General features: G+C 33.5%; 1 protein-coding gene across 1 annotated transcript in view; it reads right to left on the reverse strand.

The window, feature by feature from the left end:
• The window catches only part of LOC145661489 (uncharacterized), a 147,646-nt gene extending 135,332 nt beyond the window's left edge, over window positions 1–12,314 (reverse strand). Inside the window, exons 1-2 of the mRNA XM_081726805.1 lie at window positions 12,273–12,314; window positions 11,347–11,397 (exon numbers count right to left, since the gene is read on the reverse strand). The gene's annotated coding sequence lies outside the window, so the exon portion shown is untranslated. The remainder of the gene's footprint in view (window positions 1–11,346; window positions 11,398–12,272) is intronic.
• Window positions 12,315–13,161: the final 847 nt, after the last annotated feature.

Here is a 13,161-nt window from a genome sequence, read left to right on the forward strand (position 1 = left end):
CCTCAGTGCGCAATTTCACCTCAGAAATTGTTGACTTCCATAGCATTTTACCCAATATTTTGAAGCTGCATTTAGAACGTGTACACACCAATTTACTAGGTAAGGACGGGAATAACTTTTCCGCAAATCAACTGAAGTGAAACGAAAGAAAAATGCCATTTCTTATCAAATGTCTTTTACAGTAAAGTCCTTCTATGATTGAAGAAATTAGCATCTCGTGCGGCACAATTCGAAAGGAAAACCGGTAGAGCTGAGGAATGTATTTTGTCAGTACAGAAATGACTTCATATCGATTATGGTTGGCAAATCTACTGATTAGCAACTAAAAGTGTTCCTTTGTCTAAAAGCAAAATTGATCGTCTAATAGATGACGTTCCCGCCGATATAAATCAAGAAGAAAGTTTGAACCAAGTTGGAAGAGATTGGGGATCCACCTCGATGAGGTAACTGATACTAACAATGATGTGAACTTCATCTGCTAAATGAAATTTATAGCCGAAAGTCATGAATTCTTAGAAGTTATTTTGTTTTGTGAGAAAATCGCACTGGAAAATACAATAAACGATTTGTTTGAAACTGACGATAAGTTCATGGAATAAAGCAAAATGAACTGTGGAAAACGTATGGGAATATGTAGATATGGTGCTCACTCCATGTTAGGACGTTATCAAGTATTGCAAGATTTCATACGTAAGAAAGCCTTATTGCACTCTGGACTCACTCCAGTTTAACACTAGAACTGCGGCTGGGTCATTTTTGACCCATTTCGAACTTTACATTTTAACAACTTTTCTATTTTCTTACGAATCGGATCGAATTTTTGTAGCTTTGACTCGTTTTCTTCAAGAAATATTTGTACTAAATATCACTCCTATCCACACTTTGCCTTTTGAAATACCAAACTATTATACTAGAACGGCGGCGTGGGTCAATTTTGACCCAACTCTTTTCTTAATGATATTTTGCTGCATTGTAGCAACACTGCTGGGTAGCGTCTTTATCTTGCGACCGTTTTTTCTCATAATACTCTCCCATTCCACCTCGTGTTCGAGACCAGCTTCTCAGCAATTTTGTCAGTTTAGTTGGAGTTAGTTATACTTTAGAGAGTGTTGATTAGGAGAATCTCATTATTTTCGGACTGATGTGCTATTTCAAACTCTCATTATGAGCAAGAAACTGATGACACTGGATGAAATACTTGCAAATTTCGATGACATAAGTGAGGCCGAATCTATCGCTGAATGCGTTGGTATTTCTTCAGATGAAGAGTACCTGCCGAATAACAACGAATATGATGATTCGGATGAAATATTGAAAGAGGAAGAGATAAGCACAGAAAACCATACTTCTGCAAATAAGCGTCGTAAAATAGGTAAGGCTATTATTATTATTATTATTATTATTATTATTATTATTATTATTATTATTATTATTATTATTATTATTATTATTATTATTATTATTATTATTATTAAACACAAATTATATGTCTTACATCGTAACAATATATTCATAATAATTTCAATCATTTTAACAACAAAGTTTCAAACAATTTGCATGCTATTGTGAAAATATAAAGCTAGTATTTTTTTTGTATTACTATGTTGAAATGTTTCATGAGAAGACGTTCGTAGCACAAATAAATAATAAATAAATCACAGCCGTATTCGATCTACTATTGGATGAGACCTCTCCCCGGAGGGAGGACTTTGTCCACTACTACTCCCACGCTGACCAGACGGGTTGGGACAAGATTCCTATATACCAGACGGGTTTGAAGAAGAAAGCTGAAGCTCTCACTGTGATCGCCACTATATGACCGCCCTGCTGGTCCAGTGGTGAACGTGGCTGACAACGGACTGAGGAATCCCGAGTTTGATTTCCTGCGCTGCCAAGAATTCTTAGGCTACTAGCCTGTGGCGTAACAAGAAATTTCAAAGCTACTGAAACCAAAAAGTTTAGAGTCTAAATCCGAGGCAACTTACTTTCTCGTATGTTTGGATAAATTATATTTCACCCAAAAAAGTAGAAACTGTAAAGGAGTTGTTCGAAAGAACAGGTAGTTTACCATTCTTTTTATGTCAGAGCTTTCATGATTAGAACCTAGCATATCTTATTTAGAAAACAATCACCCTATACTGACTTTTTCTGGTTTGAACTACTGCAAGTTTACGACTGTGTATGCTATTTTAGGTTATGTCAGGTTATGTGTTTAAACAAATTCTAAGGGAGAGGAAAGCTATAGAAATGCATAGATGCGTATTACAACCCTACTAGTAATTTTTTTTTGTGTAATAAGTCACGTTTTTATTTGTGAACAATGTTTTTGTATAACCCTTTTCCTTATAGAGGAGTGGATGAACTTTTTTCTGTGTAAGACTGCAGGCTTAGATGTGTGTAGATTAGATTAGTTTAGTTCAGTTAGGTCATGCACTTGAATAAACTATCTAGGAATTAGAATGATATATAACATTACTATATAATAAACTGACATTGTATATAATACATTTAATAATATCATTCTGACAATATTATATTCATGAAAAGATAGCATATTTCTTAAATTTGTATTATTGGCAAAACACACTGAGATCAATAAATATTAAGCTAGAGTTCAAAGAAGTTTTTTTCTTTTATTGAATGAAAGTCACGTTTTATTATGCAATAAATATTAGTGGTATAGAATACAAATATTTAATAAAAATGGAATGGGTCATTTTTGACCCACTCCCGCCGTTCTAGAGAGTATCAAAAACACCGCCGTTCAAGTGTTAACCAAGGAATTATTTGCTTTTAAGAATCTTAGTAGCGACTTAAACGAAGTTCTATAATTAATATTACTCGTTGTGAACTAGATAAAAAGTCGAAGCAAAATAGCTAGATTTCTTATAAATGTGTGCTAATGTGGTAGCTAAGCATACGTCCCAACAGCATTATTGCAACTCATGTTGTTTGTTTCGCGACAACGCAATTTTCGGTGTTTGTGAGCTGAAATAGGAACTGTACTTCTATATGGTCAACGAAAATTATCCTATTGGTGAAAATGTCATCAATTCTGCCTTTATTCAGAACCATTCGTATCAGTGTTTCATTTTTAGAAACTGAGTGTTTTAATGTGTCCTTACAAAGGAATGATACATCCACCTTGCAGTTGTGAAACTTTGAATTGACGTGTTTTTCTTTGGAAGAAAACATATTCAAATGGGAACATTAGTAGCTGCTTTTCTGCCAGCTGTTTTAATGCGATAGTGATTACTAATGAGACAAAGTCCATCGAAGTGACCGTCTTTCCCTTAGGACCAGATTTATTTATTTTGTTGACAAATTTAATTTGTTGATATTCGAAATGCGTTCATATTTTGGCGTTTGGGGGAAGTTTTAACTGTATGAATATTGAAAACCACTGCCATAGACCAAAAACGTAAACACCTTTAAGCACTATTCTCTGGCAGGTAAATTTAATTTTCCTTAAGAGGTGATTTCTCAAACACAAATAATATAAATTATTTATATTTTTATCTGAAGTAAATGCATACTTTCAGAGGAGGGATAGAATATAACAGAAAACTGAATTTCACAACTCGTTGTTTCGAATTCGAAGAATGGCGTAGAGTGACTATCTATTTTAGCTTAAAATAATTCTCACTCCTGCAAAAAGGTAAAAAGCTGTAACTTTGTAGCCATTTATTTCATTTGTACAAAACTTTTAATGGACTTGTAAGAAAGTCTGAAAATGTGTTTACAAGCATATTTTCAAGGTCAAACCATAAGCTGAGCATCATTTATGTCCAAACATTGCTGAAATCTTCGGAAATCCAAGAATTGCATTTCGATGTGCTTCATCCGTAATACTCCCAATCTTCTCCCGGAGGTCCTAAACATCTTACGGTTTTTGCTTGTAAACTTCTGTATCATTTTCTTACGAACGATATTGTATAGCGTTATCATTGGCATTGGCAGCTCCAATGATCTGCGTTTCAACGGTTTCTTTGGACTCGGTAACACTCTTTCCTGCACGGACTGAATCACAACACTGGTTGTTGACCTTCCACTACGAGCCAAGTCGAAGACACTTCCGGTAGCTAGGAACTTATCGTATCATCTCTTTATACTTGAGCCTGCAGGTAGGTGTTATTGATATTTTTCTCATAATTTTCTTCTCACCAAAACACTATCTTTAACTCAAAAAACAAACCACACACTGCGATTTATCTTGAGTAGACGCAATCTTTGTCACGTGATTTGAGTTTATGACGTCAACGTTTATATCCGCTCATTTTCGCCAACAAATTTTTAACATTCCACTAAACATTACAAACAAAATAAAAAAAATGTAATTAGTACTTTCAAAGTTACAGCTTTTAACATTTTGGCAGGACTTTGGGAAGACTTTGTATGTTTAAACAATTTTTAAAATTTTTTTAGTGAATCGAATACTTTGACGCTAGAATCATCCGATATGCTAAGATTTCAGTTTGGACCGAAGTAGGCAGCAGATAAGCAGTGAAACATTGGACAAAGAATGCTTTAGGAGCAAGTCCATTAGTTAGAGCCCGTAAACTTCAAGGTTTGTTGTATTCTAGATGACGAACGACGGAATATAATTTTTGTGGAATTTTATTCGAATTTTATGGTATAAAAAAGACAAGGTTTCATCAGGTGCTTTTCTGAGCTTCTGTAACTGTCATTCCGGGTATTCCGGAGGCTTCAAAACCTCAGCTTTATCATTCTGTTTTCATTGCGATCAATTACTATGTATTATCTATTATATAGAATTTTGAAATAACAACGTACCTGAGATTCCTGTTTGAATATTGTCTGGGAAATGTATCTTATAATGATACTTCCCACACCCATTCCACGTATACCAAATTTCACAAAATTAAATCCCCACGATAAGCGGGTTTGCATATCCAGGCTCCTAACTATGAAAACATTTACGCTCACTCCAACCTCAATCATTTCACGAATTCAATCTGTTTTACGTATGTTATTAGGACATAATATTGATTGTGATTTATTCTAAACACACTTTTATACATTGCAAGAGCTGTAACGTCCAAATATTTACTGAGAACTCATAGTCGTATCGGAATAAACAAAAGCGAGTATGGAACAGTAAACTGCTTTCACAAGAGGCAAAAGAAGATGTGCAAAGGCATACAAAACGGTCGCGTGGTTTGGGTCGATATACTATCAATCACATGTTTGTGTGTTCAAACCCGGTAGCAAGTTGTTTCTCTTTTAAGTGTCTTCCTATTTTCATCCGGAGGCTGAAAATATTTCTTTGAGTAACTCATTGAAAACTTCTTTTGTTTCAAATTCGATTAGAACGGAACATTATATGAATTGCGAATCTTAAATCCATAGCTAAAAGAAAAATGACGTATACTCTACTCCATTATCTTCTGATTTGTAACGAAAAACTATTTATAAACAGTGGTGACTTCAGAAAATTATCCTCGGGGGAATTTCAATATGCGGGTGGAGGGCAAACATTGGCAGTCCACATTGAGCACGATCGAATTTATGGTCCTGAAGGCGGAAATTTCTTAGCTCGAGAGGGGTCTCAAATTCTCCCTCAGATCACGTCCTGAAAGCATCATTGCTTAAAAGCTTTTTTCTAACAAATATAATATAACACTTGTTTCTCGTTCTACATTTAGAATTGGTAAAAACATAACTTATAGAGGATTATAATAAAAGCATAAACATTACAATACCAATCATGTATAAATTATCCTATAAGTTACCAACTTTGGGTCAGATTAAAACTCAAATATTTGTTTTCGGATTGCACTTTGAAGTAAGTCCTCTCTATATAATCCTGATTGGAAAGCCATGTATAAATCTAATTAATTAATCAATATTTATACAAATATTTTTTTTATTTTACTATTTTTACTATTCAATATTATATACACTTCATTTCCAGAATCAAAATCTCGAAAATGTATATTGTACGATTGGAGATTCGCAAATAAATGATTATTTATCATATATATTGGTCTCTATTCGAAATTCTATTTAATCGAATCCGACAAGAACACAGACAGAAACATCGAGAACAGGTGAAAAAAGAGGAAAAAAGTGCTGAACCCGGCGGGGACTCGAACTTAGGTCGAATGGTGCTTTTTAAGCCGAACGCCTTAGACCACTCGGCTATGGTAACAACTAGTGATTGTATCAAAGGCTTCGAGTAGTAGTTCTTATTACAGAATAACATTTTCTATTGCTTAAAATTTAAACCTAATTTATTTTGATATAATATATCTATTAATTTGTTTCATGAACACGTTTTCGTTACTTTGATGAATGATGTATGATGTTGATATAGATTCTATTACACGTTCTTTCGTAAATATTATAGAAAGTATCAGGGTTATTTATGATCTTTTATGGAAATTGACTGGCGCATGCGCAGTACACAGACAGTTCAATTGGATGGCGAGGAAGGAAACACTAACGCACTGTTAGAATGTTTCCCTCGCAAGCAGTAGTTCCCAACCGAGGGACGGCGGGACGCACTTCCTCCTCCTGGGGTGGCGTGAAGGGTTTACGAAGTCCCTTCGTTGTGTTATATTACTTGAATGATAATGCACAATATCCAGTCACATCTTCTACACATTTGGAAGTGATAAATCGTAGTATAAATAAACCGTCCTCCACACACAGTAATTGTTGCTTTTCCAAGATTATAAACTAAAACGCTTTTTATTTCAATAGAATATAAAAGTTTCAATGGGAAGGGATACACCCCCCTCAACCCCGTGGGTCTTTGATATGTCACCACCTAAACTGTAACTTTCAAGTTAGAATCGAAAAATGGAGACATGTGACCTACTAAATATATTTTTAGTTCATTATACATTTCCATAAATAAAATATCCACAATTACAATGACAGTAAATGCTAAGTAATTATTGTAAATCTTTGTACTTTCATTTTCCCTCTTTCTTCTCAACTGAGCTTGAAAAATGTAAAAATGGGAGGTTAAGAGTTTCAAATATTACGTATATTTTAGCGTGTTACGAAATTATATTTAATAGAATCCGGCAGGATCACAAACAGAAACGTCAAGAAGAGGTAAAACTAAATTGTACTGTGGTGGGATTCGAACTACTCTTGAATGGTGCCTCAGAATCTCTAGCCGAATGTAGGCTAATGTAACAAGTTGAAAATATAGTAAGCGTGTTTCGTGTTCAATCTTTTGTTACAGTGTGAAATTTATTTTGTATTCTCTGAAGTTTAAGCCTATTTTGACCTGATGTAATAGTCTGTTGAAATTGTTTTGTGTTTACAGTATTCTTTACTTTGACGAATGATGTTAATATAGGTTCTATTACGTATTCGTTCATAAATATTACAACAATTGTCAGGATTATTTATGATCTTTCATGAAAACTGACTGGTGCATGCGCAGTAGAAGCAGAAAGATGCACTTTACCGACATTTGTCATACACGCCAGAACGCAAATTTCTAACAGGTTCTGAAAATGCCTCGCTCTAAAGGGTGTGGAGAACTATCTGTTGCTCTGAGAGGAGAAATCATAGGCCGAGCAAAAATGGGACAAACTGTGCCTCAGATTGCTAGAGATCTGGGACGTGACAAGAAAACTGTCACGAAATGGGTTCAGCGACATGAAGAAGGTGGTAAATGGTTCAGGTCTCGGTCAAGAAGTGGAATGCCAAAAGTGGCAACTGCAGCTCAAAATCAAGCTTTAGTTACAGAAGTAATCAACAGACCTCTACGCCACACGTCAATCCTCTTGGACAAAGCCAGAGTATATAATTGTTCTCACGAAACAATAAGAAGAAGATTATTGGGGGCTGGTCTACACTGTTCAAGTCCCGCTAGGAAGACTCTCCTGACTGAAACTCACAAGGCCAGACGAATGGAATGGGCACAGAATAACATAACCCAACCTCAGTCATATTGGGACTTAGTTATCTGGACCGACGAGAAGATTTCCAAGTCTAACCAACAAGGCAGAGTTATATTGTATAGACCGCGCGGAACCAGGTATGCTGAACAAAATATTATTAGAACTTCTTGTTCAGGACGAACATTAGCACACGTTTGGGGATACATGACGGTTGCTGGTCCTAGAGATTTGGTTGCGGTGCCTGAGAGAGTGAACAGCAGTGTTTACATTAATATCCTCGAAAATACGTTGTTACCGTCCTTAGAAAGAAACTTCCCCGAACAGGAAGAATATATATTTATGCATGACAACAGTGCTGTTCACACTTCCCGGCAAACCCGAGAGTGGCTAAGTGAACATCCAGAGTTAATTTGTATTGAGTGGCCCCCTTTATCCCCAGATTTGAACCCAATTGAATCTCTGGGCCTACATGGTGCAATAATGGGAAGAGAGACGTGAAGACAGAGACCAAACGTTTCTTCAAAATCATGTTATGGAACTGTGGCAACATTTTCGTGACACACCGTCGTATTGCTCGAGACTTGTATCTAGTATCCCCTCCAGACTTCAAGAATTCAAGAAGTTATTGACTCTGGAGGTGATTACACGAAGTACTAGTGTGCCACTTTTTGTGTAAACATTTATTTAAGTTTCATTTATTTATTATATTTTTTCAAGAGCAATACTTTCGTTCTTCATTCTTCTGCTTTGCTTGTTTACTTATTAGTTCGTTAAGACGTTAAGGAAGAGTAGTATATCTTCAAAAAGTATTTGTGAATTTACTTTGAACGTTTCTAGGAATACATTTACTTTTTTTCTTACTCTGTATCATGCCCAATATTACTTTCATTTCAGTTAATTAATAACTTTATTTCACATCTCGGATAAAAGTATTATTGTCTTTTTAACGATGTTTTCCCTTTTGATTGTGTAATTTCTAGTTTTCATTGAATTATCTCAATTGTCTCAATTGAGATAATCACATTTTGAATGAATAAATCACATTTTGTTTATAGTTCCTTCCTTAGCTAGGTTCGAATTCGAGAACAATATGGTGTAATTTACGTTTTTTATTCTTCATACTGTGCAGTTATGACAATATTAATTATTTTTCATGAGTCCAGTTGATCAGTGAGAACTTGGACAAACATTAACCTGGTGATTCTTTACGCAATGACAAGCGTAAAATACATTTTAGCTGTTCTTTATATCTCACAGCGATGAAATATTGTAACAGTGTGTTAGCGTTTCCTTCCTCGCCTTCCAATTGAACTGTCTGTGTACTGCGCATGCGCCAGTCAATTTCCATGAAAGATCATAAATAACCCTGATACTTTCTATAATATTTACGAAAGAACGTGTAATAGAATCTATATCAACAACATACATCATTCATCAAAGTAACGAAAACGTGTTCATGAAACAAATTAATAGATATATTTTATAAAAGTAAATTAGGTTTAAATTTTAGGCAATAGAAAATGTTATTCTGTAATAAGAACTACTACTCGAAGCCTTTGATACAATCACTAGTTGTTACCATAGCCGAGTGGTCTAAGGCGTTCGGCTTAAAAAGCACCATTCGACCTAAGTTCGAGTCCCCGCCGGGTTCAGCACTTTTTTCCTCTTTTTTCACCTGTTCTCGATGTTTCTGTCTGTGTTCTTGTCGGATTCGATTAAATAGAATTTCGAATAGAGACCAATATATGTGATAAATAATCATTTATTTGCGAATCTCCAATCGTACAATATACATTTTCGAGATCTTGATTCTGGAAATGAAGTGTATATAATATTGAATAGTAAAAATAGTAAAATAAAAAAATATTTGTATAAATATTGATTAATTAATTAGATTTATACATGGCTTTCCAATCAGGATTATATAGAGAGGACTTACTTCAAAGTGCAATCCGAAAACAAATATTTGAGTTTTACTCTGACCCAAAGTTGGTAACTTATAGGATAATTTATACATGATTGGTATTGTAATGTTTATGCTTTTATTATAATCCTCTATAAGTTATGATTTTACCAATTCTAAATGTAGAACGAGAAACAAGTGTTATATTATATTTGTTAGAAAAAGCTTTTAAGCAATGATGCTTTCAGGACGTGATCTGAGGGAGAATTTGAGACCCCTCTCGAGCTAAGAAATTTCCGCCTTCAGGACCATAAATTCGATCGTGCTTAATGTGGACTGCCAATGTTTGCCCTCCACCCGCATATTGAAATTCCCCCCGAGGATAATTTTCTGAAGTCACCACTGTTTATAAATAGTTTTTCGTTACAAATCAGAAGATAATGGAGTAGAGTATACGTCATTTTTTTTTAGCTATGGATTTAAGATTCGCAATTCATATAATGTTCCGTTCTAATCGAATTTGAAACAAAAGAAGTTTTCAATGAGTTACTCAAAGAAATATTTTCAGCCTCCGGATGAAAATAGGAAGACACTTAAAAGAGAAACAACTTGCTACCGGGTTTGAACACACAAACATGTGATTGATAGTATATCGACCCAAACCACGCGACTGTTTTGTATGCCTATGCACATCTTCTTTTGCCTCTTGTGAAAGCAGTTTACTGTTCCATACTCGCTTTTGTTTATTCCGATACGACTATGAGTTCTCAGTAAATATTTGGACGTTACAGCTCTTGCAATGTATAAAAGTGTGTTTAGAATAAATCACAATCGATATTATGTCCTAATAACATACGTAAAACAGATTGAATTCGTGAAATGATTGAGGTTGGAGTGAGCGTTAATTGTTTTCATAGTTAGGAGCCTGAATATGCAAACCCGCTTAACGTGGGGATTTAATTTTGTGAAATTTGGTACATTTCTGTCTTATGTATTTCTTCCTCAAGCTGACAGAACTCTCAATTTCCTCTTCAAGCTGATATGCGGCATTTCTCCGATTTGAAAGAAGTATGTGTTGAAACTTACAATTTCGACCGCTTCGAACGTCCCCTAAAGTTATAACTATCACTATTACCCAGAGGTACATATATTTTCTTTTCTCTTATTTTGATGCACTGAATTATCTTATGTTTTTTGTATAGCTTATTAAATAATTTTAGTTCCATATACGGCTTACACATAATTATAATGATACAGCTCAAGCTATAATAGTTATTAAGATGGTTCATACGCTTTGTTAAGAATGTTCGAAGAATACTTCTGCAGAGCAAGCTAAATAGGAACCTTTACAATAATCGAATGGAATTATATTCCTGTTGAAAACTATATACATGTAACTTATCAATATTAAACACCTATTTCCTAATATATTTTAATATATTCTAATATATTCCATATATATTCTAATCGACACTGTAATCAGGAAAGCTAATGCACAATGCACTGTCATAATATAGTACTTCAAATGTTAGCATATATGAAGTAGATAATACGTACCAGAAACTCTTCTAAATTGGTTTTGGTTTTAACCTCTTCCACAAACTTTTCCTGTAATATAAGTAAAGTTGACTGTAGAACTATTTCTTTCAAACAGACTTCTAACGGTCTTTACAAATTCACAAAGTAAATATTATAAAATACATAACAGAACCTATAGTTGTGATATTTTGTTTTCCGAAAAATAATAGCATTTTTTGACTTCATTAGAACAAGAGTTCGATCAGCGACTATATAAATGTTGCGTGTGTTTTTGAAAATGTTATCTTATTGTGATACTTATCTACCATCCAAATTTCTGCCAGACCGTAGAACATCTAAAATATAAACGTATCATTTAGTGTTATAATACCTTCAATGAGCAGTATATTTTAGCTTTTATATAACATCCAATAGCATTAGATTTGATAGTATGCAGTTAATATTAAGAAGGTCTTCTGAGTTAAATTTAAATCATTCAATTTATTCTTTACGTGCATACTTTTGTAAATGTAAACAAATCTACTGTCCCATATACTTCAAATTTAATACGGTTATAAAAATGTGTTTTTATTTTAACTATGGTTCTAAATATGTTTACGAAATTTTCCATTTTCTTGTCTCTCCTTGCTTTTTTGTAAAAGTGACATTACATACGTAAAAATGTCAAAGTATGCATTTCCATATTAAATGTTACTATGAGTGATGACATGTCTAGTACCAAAATTATTCTTTATTGGTTAATTATTAAATGTATATCGGAAGAAATGATAAGTAATGCTAGTTTCTAAAATATGCAATTTGGTTAAAGTGTTCAAAAGGAAACAAATCTAAACAGTGAAAATTAAGATAATTATAAAGTTTTAATTAATTTTTCAAATTCACCATATGTCATAGATTGACTATTGATTACAGTAATGAAACAGCGTAAAATATAACATACTTACCGGACCATTAGGACCAAAACATTTTACCAGGTATTCCTTTTCATTTTCCTAAACATACAAAGATATAAAAGTGTTATTTTTCTTGTAAATATAATTTACTTTTTAAACTTAAGAATATGAAATGAAAATATTGAAACAAAATCACATTTTATTGTAATAATCCTTGTTGTAATTGTAATTGGTAAGAGTAGGTTTAAGTTGAAATTAATGTCGATGGTGTTTTCAGCTTCTTACAAGACTAAGAATAAAAACTATGTAGCCTTTAGTATAACAAATTTCAGTACAGTATTTAAAATAATTTCAGGATAATTGCTAAGACTTAGGCATTGTTCACCAATGAATTACTTATATGTTAATTTCGAATGAGACAGAGTATTTAAATTTAATGTACATACAAAATAATTTTACCATTCATTTCAAATTCCTAACACAAAGTCAATTTTACAATATATCTCAATTAAACGTTTTGTTTAAACTTTATCTATAGAATTACCACAAACTCAAATATAAAAATAGTAACTTTCTTTAGTAAGAAACAGGTAAAAGGTATAACAAAATTATTGACTAGTTTTTCTAAGAAAGAATGAAAACATGAAAAGAGAATTGTTGCTAAACATATCCCATATATACTAATAAAAACAAATATTTATAGTATAAATTTCAAAGATAAGTCTTTGTATTTTGTGAGGAAAAGTGTTCAATGCTAAGAATGCTAATGGTAAGTTTCAAGAATGGCAATTAACAAAATGATTTAGCAAACACTTTTTTGACCATTTCGAGACCATGAAAGAAATCTTTGGGTGAATGTAAGGCTTATGAATATATTCAAAGATGTTGTTGGAGCAAGTGATTAGAATTCAATCCACATTACGTCGTCGTAAATTCGGTA

This window comes from Thermobia domestica, chromosome 10 (genome assembly GCF_964235325.1).
Source record: "Thermobia domestica chromosome 10, izTheDome1.hap1.1, whole genome shotgun sequence".
Classification (NCBI taxonomy): Eukaryota; Metazoa; Arthropoda; class Insecta; order Zygentoma; family Lepismatidae; genus Thermobia; species Thermobia domestica.